Raw genomic sequence first — 13,862 nt, forward strand, 5'->3', positions numbered from 1 at the left:
CACCCCAAACCAGGCTCCTATGAGCAAACTGCTTGTAACATCAATTCCTTTTTTTTGTTTGTTTTTATTTCCTCTTCTGCAGATGCTATACCTCCTGCTTGACCATCCCCTCACCCAATTTTAATAGGCATTGGGTGTAATAGTTTCAGCTGTTGTCTCCTGCAGGCACACATTCAGCCAAAGCCTTATCAGATGGTGTGCATCAGGGAGTAATGAAGCAATTCTTCACGTCCTGTTAGGGTGTGTGTGTTGGAGCTGGGCAGAGCACAGGGGGTCAGCAGGAGCAATGAACTTCCAGACCTGCTAGAGCAGAAAGACCTTTTGGTGCTTATGGGTGGGTGAAGTGCTGGTGAGTCTCCTCCAGAGAAAAAACAACATCAACTCCTCTTTTTTTTTTCTTATGCTTGGCTTTCAATGCAGTTGTCTGCAGATATACGCATGGTTTTGTAAAGTGTAAACTGCAGGTCCATTTAGGGCTTTTGTACACCCCCTAGTTGCCTCAGATCAGGAGTGTAGGGGCATTGCTGCATGCTGGGGTGTAAGGACAAAGAAGAAAGTCTGCAGGTTCCCAGTAAAGTTTCCTGGCTCCAGTTACATGCTTCTGTCCTGGGGCAACTGCCTTACCACAAAACAGGTTACGGCCTTTTAATGCTGAGAAACTCTGCCCCAAGTGGTCCAAGAGCGTTTAAAACCAGTGCTTGTGAAATGGAGGAGTGGGAATTCTCCACATATTTAGCAGAAGTGCAGAGCACACAGGACATTATCTCCTTTGCCTTGGGAGCTTGAGTCATGGGCTGAGGTCTCCAGGGCTGCAAGTAATAAATCTGCTTTTCTCCCAGGGTAATGACTCTTTTTAGGTTGTTTGAAGCTAAAAAGTGCTTAAGCATGGGTGCGAACCATCATGTGATCCTAGACATTAAATCATAGAATATTCCAAGTTGGAAGGGACTCATAAAGATCATCAAGACAGACAAGAACACAGGTTTTGAGTTACACATAGGTTTGGCAGCAACTAGAAGAGTAACACTAAGGTGTTGCTGACATTTGGAGAGTGTTTATGCTTTTCTGTGGTACATCTCATGCTACAAATGCTCCACCTCTTTCTGCTTAAGAGAGACAATCCTGCTCAGTAGATGGCACGCATACACAGGCACACAAACATGGTGATTCAGAAAGGCTAATTCCTCCAGACTGTGTAAATGATAAGCAAATTATGAGCAAGCAGGAGGAAAGGCAAATACATAAGTCTAATGGAAATCAATGGTTTCTGAAGCCAAAATACCCACAGTCCCACGATCAATAAAGAAAATAACATTGGCTAAAATCCCTTGCAGACTCTGTGGCAAAATAGGGCTCCAATTAGACATGAAAAAACAGCATACGATAAAGAAGGAAAGGGGGAAGTAGATCAGAGCTGATAAAAAAAACCACAGTGTTCTGAAGTGTAGAAAATTGGTAGTGCCTATTAAAAATATCAGGCAAAATAAAGACTATTTGAAAAGATGCCAAGAGCAAAGACTTTAGAATCATTTGAGCTGGGAGGGACCCTTAGAGGCCATCTGATCCAACTCCACTGCAATGAACAGGGACATGCACAGCTTTATTAGCTGCTCAGGGCCCTGTCCAGTGTGACCTTGAGTGTCCCTGAGGATGGGGCGTCCGCTGCCTCTCTGGACAACCTGTTTTGGTGCCTCAGCATCATTAATGAAAAAAAATCTTTTTCCTTATATCCAGTATGAATCTCCTCTCTTTTAATTTGAATCCATTTCCCTTGTCCTCTCACAGCAGGCCCTGCTGAAGAGTCTGTCCAGTTCTCAAAGCCCCCCTTTAGATACTGGAAGGACCTTCTAGTGGACTGTAGGACAGAGATCTCATGATGCTGAAGAAGTAGATGTTATTAATAATTTCAGTCTCAAATGCCATGTTCCAAAATAACCAAATGCCTCATAAGGCAGGAGGGACAGCTTGCAGACTCCACGGGAGCACACAATTGTAAAACTCCAGATTTCCAGAGGGAACAGTGTTGCTGGCATGCCAAAACTCACTGAAATGCCAGCTCACCTCCTCTCCCTTCATGCTGCAGTCTAGCTTAGGTGTCTTTCCATCCTCTGTCACAGTTACACACATGAACCCACACTATGCTGGAGGCTCCCATTTGCTTTGGTGCCTGCTGAACTTGTACTGCTGCATCCCACCTGGGCTAGTGCAGAGCCAGGTGTTTTCCCGCAGAGAAGTGACTTGTCTCCAGTTGCCTTTTACATCTTCTACAGGGGGGACCTGGTCTCCTGTGAACATCGGCACGCTGAGGTCTTGATTCACTGCATTCTTACAGAATGGCATTTTCATGTGCTTTGTCTACCAACGCCATTAATGCAGGCAGGGACAATAGCTGTAAGATTTAAGCAGCGCTGAGACATCCGTGTGCTGCCTTTACACTCAGCCCCTCTCAAAATGCTTTTCAGCACTGTCACAGAGTCTACATCTGCCAAAATATAGGTGGCTATTAAAGTTATTTATTTGAAATACGGCTTTAGTTTCCCCTTTTCTCCCCAGGTAACAACATTGACTGAATGGGCCTGAACCAACTCCTCTCCATTATGTACTTTTAGTTTGACAGTGGGGTGCAGTCCTCAGTTGTTTTCCATGCGTTAGTCCCACATTAACTGTACAAGTGCAAAAAAGAGGCACAGCAGAGAGATAAGCAGCTTAAAAACCACAGCTCCAAGCAGGTGCTTTCAAAGCCTGCATAGTTCCTGCAGGAGGCACTGCCCACAAATGAGCTCTCAGGAGAGCTCCGGAAAGATTTGCAGACAAGTCCATACCTGCAGACATCATCTCCCCTGGGATGCAGTATATGAGCAGCTAGGTGTCCCACCACAAAATGAGGAGTGTCCCTATCAGCTCATCTGCACAAATCTCTGAATTGTCATGACTGTGTCACCAAATAGTTTTTGAGAATCCCATGATGTTTAATAAATCCAAGTGCAAGGTCTTGCACCTTGCACCTGGGTCATGGCATCAGTACAAGCTGAGGGATGTAAGGATGGAGCGCAACCCTGCCAAAAAGGACCTGGGGTACTGGTGGATGGCATGCTGGACATGAGCCAGCAATGGGCCCTCGCAGCCCAGAAAGCCAACTAGATCCTCAGCAGCATGAAAAGTGTCCCTCAGCAGGGTGAGGGATGTGATCCTGCCCCTCTACTCTGCTCTCTTGAGGCCTCACCTGGAGTACTGTGTTTGGATGTGGAATCCTCAGTACAGGAGAGACATGGACCTGTTGGGGCACATCCAAAGGAAGGACAGAAAAATGAAATGAAAGTGTTCCAAGAGACGGAACACTTTCCCTGATTAAGAGGAGATCTAGATTGGATATAAGAAAGAAGTTTCTTTGAAAAGGACAGTGAAGCACTGGCACAAGTTGCCCAGAAAGGTGGTGGATGCCCTGTCCTTGGAGACACTCAGGGTCAGGCTGGACGGGGCTCTGAGCACCTAATGGAGCTGTAGGTGTCCCCATTCATTGCAAGGGACCAGGACTAGATGGCCTTTCAAGTTTTTTCCAACTCAAACAACTCTATGATTCTATGGGGTATTTCTCAGTAACAGGTTCACTGTGGGAATTGTTGTGATAGTGGCACTGCACAGAAGCCTTCTACTGCGACCCAAGGTCACCATCAGTGTCCAACACATCTTCCTCCTCCCAGAGCACTGGTCCTGGTGTCTTGTACAAAAGAGTGTCAGAGAGAGAGAGATTTTCATGCAAGAAACCTTGCTTCTCTGCCCTGAATATTGGTCATAGTGGATACTGGATCAGGTCCTGGTGACACATGAGCAGATTTTCTATCCCACACCTAGAAGGTTTGGGGGATGACTCAGCCAAAAACCACTGAGCAGACAAGCAATAAGTTGTGAGCCCAGAGCCTCTCTTCTGCATTTGCCCTCAGTCTAAAAGTCAGTATTTCCTGATAATTAATGATATCTACTTAAATGACAGAAGAAGCATGATAAGTGAAGTATTTCTCAAAGGAGAGGAATAAATCAGCAAAAAAAGGAGTGATTTGTAATATGATACCATTTCATTTAGAGATCCCACATCCATCCTACAGCAGGAAAACTGTACCACCTGTGCTCACCATTGACTACTGGACAAATTCAGTGTCTTTCTAGGAATGAGAAATGCTGAAGCCTTCATGTCCTCCTTTGAACCATGCCTCATGCAGAAGAGGTCTGTAGAATGATAGAGTTGCTTGAGTTGGATGGGACCTTTAAAGGTCATTTATCCCTGCAATGAACAGGGACACCTACAGCTAGATCAAGTTGCTCAGAGCTCAGTCCAGCCTGAATCTGCCTTCCATGCCTGTTACAAATCACATAACCAAATCAAAGCTACTGACCAAGGGTTCTCAGGGACATAAAGGTACCAGCATTCCAGGTGTTAAAAGAAAAAATGCTGAGGACCTTATAAGTATATGAGGACCTGTACCAGCTCTCCTTCATGTCCTGCAGGTGAGGCTCACAGCAGCAGCCCTGCATGTCGCAGTTGCCACTCTTCCCAAGCCAAAAGCTACTTCTGGAGTTACTCACTCACCAGCTTTTCACCTGTTGGGTCCTGACCACTTCACTGAAATGTTGATACCTTCCTATGGGAAGGTGGTAGAAAACCACAGGCTGGTAACTGGCTTGTAACTGAGATGTAAATTAAACTGAGGTGTGCAAACCCCATCCACTGCTCTCCATATCACTCAGCTCTACTCACACCTGCCCAAACCATCAAATCTTGCAGGGTGGAAGCACTGTTTTCAGCATCACAGCATCCTTTTAACCAAGACTTCTAGAAGCAGGAGTTCATGTAGCTCATGTAGCTTTATTCCTTTCTGCTAAAGTTTTGTGCTGTCATAGAGTGAAAAATAATGAGTTTTGTTTGCCACAGAAGAAGTGTAGAGGACAGAGATTTTTCATTTGCATGACTATTTGGGGAGCTTTCACAGCAAACACAAAATCCAATTTCCTTCCAGTTTTTCAGCTACAAGGAATAATGTGAGAGGCACCACGGGCTGACAGCTGATGGAAGGAATTTCAGTAGCCTCCAGTGTAAGCAGACAGAGCAAGATGCACCACTAACCTCGTTGACACAGAGACAACAGACTGGAACCAGGCTTGCACCCAAGCTTGCACCATACTCATGCCATAGAGAATAGGGCTCTATGCTTTTGTGTGATTTAGATGGTTCAGAAGTCACCTGGGCATCCTAGTGTGTGATTTAGTTGTTGGAAATCCTGCCTGCCTGCAGCAGGGGATTGGAACTGGATAGTCCTTAAGGTCCCTTCCAATCCAAGCCATTCTGTGATCCTATGATATTTCTATGTTTCCGTCATCTTGCATCAAACCTTCTCTAGACAGATAACTCGCTTGAACAAAAACAAAAGCATTTCCATGGTCCTATAAGTTTTCCCATCTGGTTCTAGTTCTGAATACTCTCTACTCCTTTCTCTGTTCCTTATTTGGTACATATACTTATTTTTAAAATGTGTGGTGCATTGTTCTGAACCTGATTTGCTAGACATCACATTTCCCTTTCCTAAGCCTCCTGACACTGCTTACTGCTCCTGTTTATGCCTAATGCTGTCAGCTGCACAGTAATTAAAGAGAAATGTGCTGGTTCCTTGAATACGTGTGGAAATCATGTCCTTCTCTGTGTGCCACTCACAGTGTAATTAAAATGTTGTAGTTTGCCTCCAACTCTGTGATGGTATCCATTCTTTTTCCTGGACAAAACACCTTTCTCATTGTTTTAGTGAGGGCCCCTTGCATATTAGGATCATTTTTCAATAACTGGATGAGAAAATTGCCAAACGCCACAAAGATGGGAAAAGGCAGACAGAAAACTTGCAGAGATTAGCAGAGCTCTGGAAGGTTTCCAGAGCAAAGCTGGGAGTTTGATCACTTGTAGGAGAGGTGACAAAGGTGACTGGTGGAGAGGAAGGTTGATTTTCCATCGGACTGCCTTCCTGTGTTGACTTTCACATGCACACATGGGATGACTGAGCCCTGGCTGCTTACCATTTCTCTCTGTAAAGTGGCAGTGTGCCAGCATCTGCCTGGAGCTCATTCTCTGATTCTAGATATGCCAGAGATCTTCACAGTGTCTAAAGTTACCTCAAGAGCCATAGGTGGGAGAAGGATGCAGTGCCTAGACCTCTACTTCCCCTGTTGCACTGTTGGCAATAACAGTACCCTATATGGGACCCTACTGCAGGAAGCAGAAGGCCTCTCAGCTTGCAAACCTGCCATTAGCCCCACCCAACTCATTAAGCATGATGCTGAAATGCAGCCCAGCATGAGAATTTTGTGATAAAAGAGGAGATAAAATACAAAGTACTACTAAATTTGAATCGTTTCTAATGCACATCTGACAGACTAATGATGAAAGTAACTGTTTGAAGATGATGTCTTCTAAGCTTATGGTCAATCTGCACTTCTTCACCATGGGGGCTGGCAACTGAGCAAAGGCAGGATGGAGCTGAATGACTAAGGAGAAATGGTTGGAGTGGGAATGGGATGGGCACCCATTCTTGCAGCCACTTTGAAGAAGGCCACCTCAAAGATCACATTAACACCTACACTGTTATACCCTGATATATGATCTTAGAGGAGTAAACTATTGATAAGATGAGAGGTAACGGCCTCAAGTTTTGCCAGGGGAGGTTCAAGTTGGATATTACGAAGAATTTCTTCTCCAAAAGAGTGGTAATGCGTTGGAACTGGCTGCCCAGGGAGGTGGTGGAGTCACTGACCCTGGAGGTGCTGAGGAAATGGGTGGAGGTGGCACTGAGGCACATGGTTCATGGGATGGTGGGGATGGGGTGATGGTTGGACTAGATGGTCTTAGCAGTCTTTTCCAATGATAACAATTCTATGATTCTAAATGGAGGAAATCTATTGAAACTGCTGATGCAGCAAAAACAAGTGAAGCAAAGGAAAAGTGTTTTGTAGTAATTGGGGAAGGGAAAAAGTGCAGGGAAAAAAAAAAGACAGAGGGAATGAACAAGAAGGAAAGATAGCAAAGGTGGAAGGGGCATGTCAAAACTCCCAGCAATAGACAGATGAATGCTAGTTACCTATAATACCCTGAGCACCAGATCCATAAGGAATGGGGGCCAGTGCCTGGGAATCCAGAGCCAAGAGATACGCTAGAAGTCATGAGGGTTGGCAGCACCTCACTGTGACAGGTAATGCCATGCCAGAAGCCTTGCAATAATCCCTGGGCAATGGAAGTAGCAGCAACCGTCAGTCATGTAGAGCAAATTCACTTCATCATCAGCTGTCACAGGAGAGTCTCCAGGCAGTGGAGAAGAAAACACTGCTGGAAAGAGGCAGCCTGTGTCAAAAAGTAAAGATTAAGGATTTTCTGCTCGGAAACCCGCTTGGGTAATAAAGGGGGTGTGTAGCAGGGTGAAAGAGGAGATAAGCACACCAGCAGCAATGCTGGCATTTGCCACTCCTGTCCTGAACCATCCTCCCCATTCCCATCTGTACAGTTCTCTATACTGAGCAATCCTGCTGACTTTGGAAGAGCTTTTGCATCACATCTGAAGCTTGGGGATCCCCAAAGTCACTGAAGCTCAGATGTCTCCAAAGACACTTCAAGTGCTCTCAGCACTTTGAAGGCTACCCTGTCTCAAGTCATCCACCCATCCGGCTCTGCATGGGTGATGCTGATTTTCTCCATCTGGTAATAGCCACAAAAGTTGATGGTATCCATAGGGAAATGGGGAAATATCCACTAGTATGGACTCTGGGAAGAGGGTGGCTGAGTTTGCCTGGGCACAAAGCGGGTTTCTCCTCAAAAGCAGAGGGGCAGCTTTGAGGATGCTATCTTTTCTTTTCATAGTGGCTTTTGGTCTGGTAACACGAGTTAGTGCTGGGACTTTGCGCTGACAAAATTGATAACTATAACCTCTGCTCTTCTGAGCAGCAGATGGAATTTTTTGGTAGTTGAAATAAGTCCTTTGATTATTGCTTCCCTTTGTTCAAAGGCACTGGCTTGATAAAGTACATTGAAGTCAGTGAAGTAAACCAATTCACATCAACTAATGATGAGGCCTGCTATTGTTCTGGGATGATATGCAGTGCGATAATTTCCATCCATTTGGATGCAATGTTTAATTAATCCTGGTGAGTGACTGAAACTTCTGTCAATTGCTGCTAACCTGAGATAGGACTGTTTGTATAATTTCAGTATAATCATCTTTTCTGCATTAATTAACACATAACAGCATTACACTGACAGCTTCTTTACACTTTTCTAACATTTATTCCAAATCTCTCCCACTTCTCTCTGGACAATACAGAAATATATAATATATATACTTTTCAAATCCCTGTTGTTTTGTTGTTGTTTGTTTTTGTTTGCATTTTATTACAGCATATTGCTCTGTATGCAGCTATACAGGATCATGCCAAGGCCAGTTAGTCCCAGCCTTGGTGAATGACTGATGAAGAAGCAACTGGGTCTTACCAACCTACAAATTCATCATGAGATCCAGAAGCCACAAACCATACTAATAATGGAGCTGGAAGCTGGGAATAACCCCAGACAAGACATCAATCTGGGATAAAACCAGTAACTCACTTCACCAGATTTATGCTGCACAGAACATCCATGCAATTTACATTTTTTGATAGCACTGAAGTGTCTCATGCTTGCCCTAAGGACACTATGTTTTTTGTAGTCTATTAGGAGTTAACATAGCTGTAATTGTTGGAAAACATCTGTCAATCTGTGATTTCGTTTTGCATCATCTTTATCTCTGCCTCTGTATTTCAGCAATTATGAATTATCATAAGCATTATTGCACTTTCTAATCATCTTTGCAGTAGTTGATCTGAATTCCTACACTTTCTCAACCACCTTTTATCAAGTGTTCTGTCTTCTGCATGACACAGAGACCCACCTGCACCTCACCACTGACATTGAGTGCAGTGACTTTGAGTCCTCTTGACCTCACGTTCTCCTCCTGATGACATGAGTCAGACCATCCCACCAAACCCCAGATTTTGAAGTTAGATGAATTTTCCAGTTTTGTTCCCTGTGATGGAGAAGGTGGCCTTTTCACGTGGCTAGTTCTTTCACCTGACTTGTCAACTGATAGTTTAGCTACTTCTGTTTCTAAAAGTTCATCTGGAAAGAATGTGTTCCAAAATGTATCTACTACCCAATCTTTTGGTTTGCTCTCCCCCAACTAATCCCTAAGCGACTACTTGAAGCAGCTTACACGAGCAGCACTCCAAAGGCCACCTGGCTAATCCCTGTCCTTAAATCACAACTCTCCTACCACAAACATTTCTGCAACATGATCTCCAAGAGGTAGATTCAGGCTTTGGGAGTGAAGGCTCACAACTGGCTGCTTGGAAACATTTCACAGCTGACTGATGTGGCTGTGATACTTGGCCACAATTGCAATCTGCCATCATCTGACAGGAAGAGCAGCCTCCCCAGCCTGGGCTGTGTGGTACTTGTCACTCCATCACCCCTTTGCCTCGCAGCCCTTCAGCTGGCACACAATTTTCTGAGTCAGTGGCACTTGTGCTTCTTGCCCTTGCACGGTGATTGTCATTTCTCAGATCATCAGTAGTCCTTCCTTTCCTGCTGCCTCTGTACCTTAAAATAGCCAACAGAGCTCTACACCCTGCAGAGAGGATGACTTTGCTCTTAAACTGCTTCCATGGCATGCAGGTAAAGAAATAAAGTAGCAATCATCTAAGAGGGACTTCTCACAATAACCTTTTCAGACTTGCATGGGGGTAACTATGCTTCTGTTCGATGCACACCAAGTAGATGCTCAAAGTAGTAGCTTGGTAAGGGCAACCACAAAGCTCTGGTCTGACTGCCCTTAGCCAATGACTTGGACTGGTGCCTTCTTCAAGCTCAGCTCCCCACTGAGTCATCAAGTGCTCAGTTTTTGTAAAAATTACGTGTTGGTTAAAAATGAGCTGGTTAACCTTGCTGAAACATGCACAAAAGAAACTGCCAAGGAAAAACAGAAATTTTGCTTCATTAGAAAATATCAAAAAAGACCCATCTTGTATCCGGAAGTTTCAATATTCCGGGGGTGAGCCCCTGGCATAGATTGCCACAGAGAGTGTGGATGCTCCATCCCTGGAGGTGCTCAAGGCCAGGTTGGATGGGTGCAGGGGAGCCTGAGCTGTTAGGGCCAACCAGCCCATGGCAGGGGGTTGGTACTGGGAGGGCTTCAAGGTCCCCTCAAATCCAAACTATTCTGTGATTCTGTAAGTATCAACTGCACAAAGTAAAATGTTTCATTAGCTACTCCCCAAGCATTACGCAGTACAGCAGCATTTCTGTTTACCTTGGCTCACCAGTATTTATGAATACAACACACTGTTATATTTTACCTTTTCTGATTTAAGTCCTAAAATGTTAAAACCTTTTAGATGAGCTATATGTCACTCTGCATCACATCTCCCTTGGGAATTAAATTCTCACCACATCCTGCCCCTTCAGGACAGCAAATGTCGGAGATGAACATCAAAAGTATTTTCACAGGGCTCTACAAAAAGTGTTCATTAAAATATCTTCAATTCTCTGTGTAAAGAAAGTGCCCACAGCAGAGATCCACCGTTGTAAAGCTGTTGTGGAAAAAAAAATAATGTGTATAAAGAATGTTTCTGCTAGAGGAAAAAATAATGAAGTAGCTGAGTATCTGGGAATTACAGCCTTGTTATTAAAACATGGGGCTGGGAGGGGGATGTTCATATTGTATTTCCAACCTGCCAGATTTCCCATCTGCCTGCAGACAAATCACTCGCAGCGACTCTCAAAACTGGCCTGCAATTTTTGGGTGATGCTTCGCAAAGACAAACTTCCTCTTTAATCTTGAAAATCTGAGTCCCTGGCTGCATTTGTTCTGACCACTCTGCCCTGGACCAGCCTCTGGGGTGAGTTTCAGCATAGCATTTTGATCTCCTGCCCACCACAGCTGGGAGGTTTCAGGTAGCTTCAGCTCTGTCAGGCTGGACCTGCCCATGTAGATCTCTTGAGTCTGCTTCATGCTTATGAGCCTGATGCACCCAATGTTGCTGAGTGCCAAGAGCAGAGCTTCTGCACAGCACCTCCCCGGTTCATACAGAAGCAACTGCAAGGAGTCCAGTGTGGTTAATCTGTGGGGAAAGACCTGAATGGTGATAATTCCAAACTGAGGTAATTTGGTCATAGGCTTCGTTCATACCAAGAGCTTAAAAATGAAATAATTCACTCACCGGCATTGCAAACCAGATGCCCACATTTTATGAGTATATCCAACCTCAGCCTGTGTCTCACCTTCCTTGATGGTACAAGAAGAGCAGATGGATTGGTACTAAACTCATGGGCTGAAAAAACAAGATTTGTGAAATACCCAAATAATAAAGAGTTCCAGAGACACGCCCAGGAGAAAGCAAGTATTTCTGAATTCAGAAGCAGGGTTGAAAGATAGACACTGAATAAGACACAGGACCCTTCCACTAAACTAAACAATGAGGATGGAAGAGATTATTGACTAGCTGCTCACTAATTGAGCATCATCCTTTCTAAGTACTAAATGAGACAGGGGACTAGGGGAAACAATGTGTGTAATTATAGTCTGTCTTCAAATGTATACGCATGGAAGAGCCTGAATTAATGTTGCACAAACAATATTAGTGCTGACATTTCTTGGATGTTGCATGCTAAGTTTCCAGCAACTTTTCTAACATACTCTGTTAAAGAGTAGTGTCTCTCTTCTGATCTTCTGCTCTGCAGCATTACTTGGACTAAAGGAAGTGGAAAACAGAGTGGAAAATGAATGCTTCCTTCAATTCTCAAACAGCATTTCTCCTTCACTTTGCATTGGTGGGAACTACAGTACAAAACAAATGAGAACAGGGCCCTTGGCACCAGCGCTGGGAACCCAGGAGCTGGGGTATCCCAGAATCACCATTCATAATTTGGGTTGGGACTTGGCTTTGCCTTTCTTCTAGATACACAATAACAATGTAAATTCAATTTTCTCAAGGGATTTTCAAGGCCTCATTAATGTTTGGTGACACCATTCATTAAGAACTTGGGAAGAGCAGCTTCCCAGTTTGCAGTGGAACACCTGATCCCTGAGCGCTCACCCATCATCATCACCACTGATTGACTGGCTACATTTCCCCCAGCTAAGGCCAGAATATGAAAGGCTAGAATAAGGTATGGTGAGAAGGTCTGGTTTTGCTACAAGTAGGAAGATCCTCTTTCGACCACACTTGGCCACAGTCAAGGAAAAAAAATGATGTACCAACGTCAGATGTGTATATATTTCAGCTCAGAAATATCCTCCAGGAAATACAGGAGAGAAAAGAATTGAGAATTCAAGAACCTAAGAAAGGAGGAGATCAATTATAAGAGATGAGCAGTTCACATATCTGTAAGAACGAATAGCTCAAGTTAAATGGTCTCTGTGACACAGCACAATAGCCTATTGTCTTGGCTCCCATAAATCAGCCACTCACAGCCTGAGCTTGGAGAGCCAGATGTTCATTATTAAACAGTGTCCTGTTCTCCCTCTTGCATTTCCCCTTCAACCCTGTTCTGAGCCATGCATGGCCATTCCCCCCTGGACAAACCTACGGAGGTGACTAATCCTGGAAGGACATGTAGGAATCATCCAGTCAATAGCAAAATTTCAGCTCAGGACAACACTGCATTGCTCTGCATTTGATTCCAATTCCCAATTTTTTTCTTGGTTTAAGGTCTGCACTCTGGGTTCCTGCTTCATTAACAGGGTGCTGAAAAAAACACCTCGAAGAATCTTTAGTCAAACCAGGGTAATCAGGGCTGCAAAAACGGTAAATCCAAGCACTTTTAGGCACATACACTATTTGTTTATTTTCAGTGTCTCACTCAGCTTGGGAACAATTCGTTTCTCTTGGCTTCAAGTCAGCCTCTTCCTCTGCTGGCAGAGAGGTGTGTTTGCATTGTAAGACACAATGTAAAACCCAGGCTAGAAGGGCCAGGGCTGGTAAACTAGAGGAGGGAAATCACTTTCTGAATAAGCATCCATCCCAAAACTGGCTACCTGCCCTTGGAGAGAGTGATATTCCTGTCAGTGCCTTCTGAGAGAGAGATCTGGAAAGAAACAGGATATTACAAGAAATCTTCAAAAGGTCCTGCAGTCAAGTCACTCTGCTGGGGCATCAGGGATGGATTTGGGTGGGAAATCTGTGCTGCCAGACACTCCTGAACATGTGGAAGCACCCCCAGGCTCCTGCTGCTTGGTGCTTTACAAAAGGGTATGGAGGAGAAATTAAAGCCCTGAGAGAAGTGGCATGAGCTGGCGGCAGGCACATGTCTCTCCTTGCTGAGACCTCGTCAAAAATGAAAGCCAGAATCCTCAAGCACGCAGTGTCTGACTGAAGGGAGCATTAGTAGAATGAAGTCTGGCCATGCAGAGCATCTGTGGCAGCCTGTGAGAAATTATGATTTACTGAGCAAGGGAGGTAGGATCAAAGAATTGCACTGCAGATAAGGACAGATTGAAAAAAAAGCTGTTCATGTGCAGAGATCAAAGCTTTGAAGATGCAACAGTATTAACAGAAGATGTTGCATTTGAGAGTAACTCCTCGTTTAAGAGGTTAACAAAGAAGAAAGCACTGGTTGTAATACATGGGAAGGAACACATTCATCCTCCTAATGATAAGGAAACTGATGATTTTCCCAAAATCAGTGCCACGTTTGGCTGCAACAGAGGAGGAACTGGGGATGGCTCCAGAGCATATGGGCTGAGCGTGTGCTCTGATGCTCATCCTCTGGTGAACATAACCACCGTCTACCACCGAGTGTCCAG

This window comes from Lagopus muta, chromosome 4 (genome assembly GCF_023343835.1).
Source record: "Lagopus muta isolate bLagMut1 chromosome 4, bLagMut1 primary, whole genome shotgun sequence".
Lineage (NCBI taxonomy): Eukaryota > Metazoa > Chordata > Aves > Galliformes > Phasianidae > Lagopus > Lagopus muta.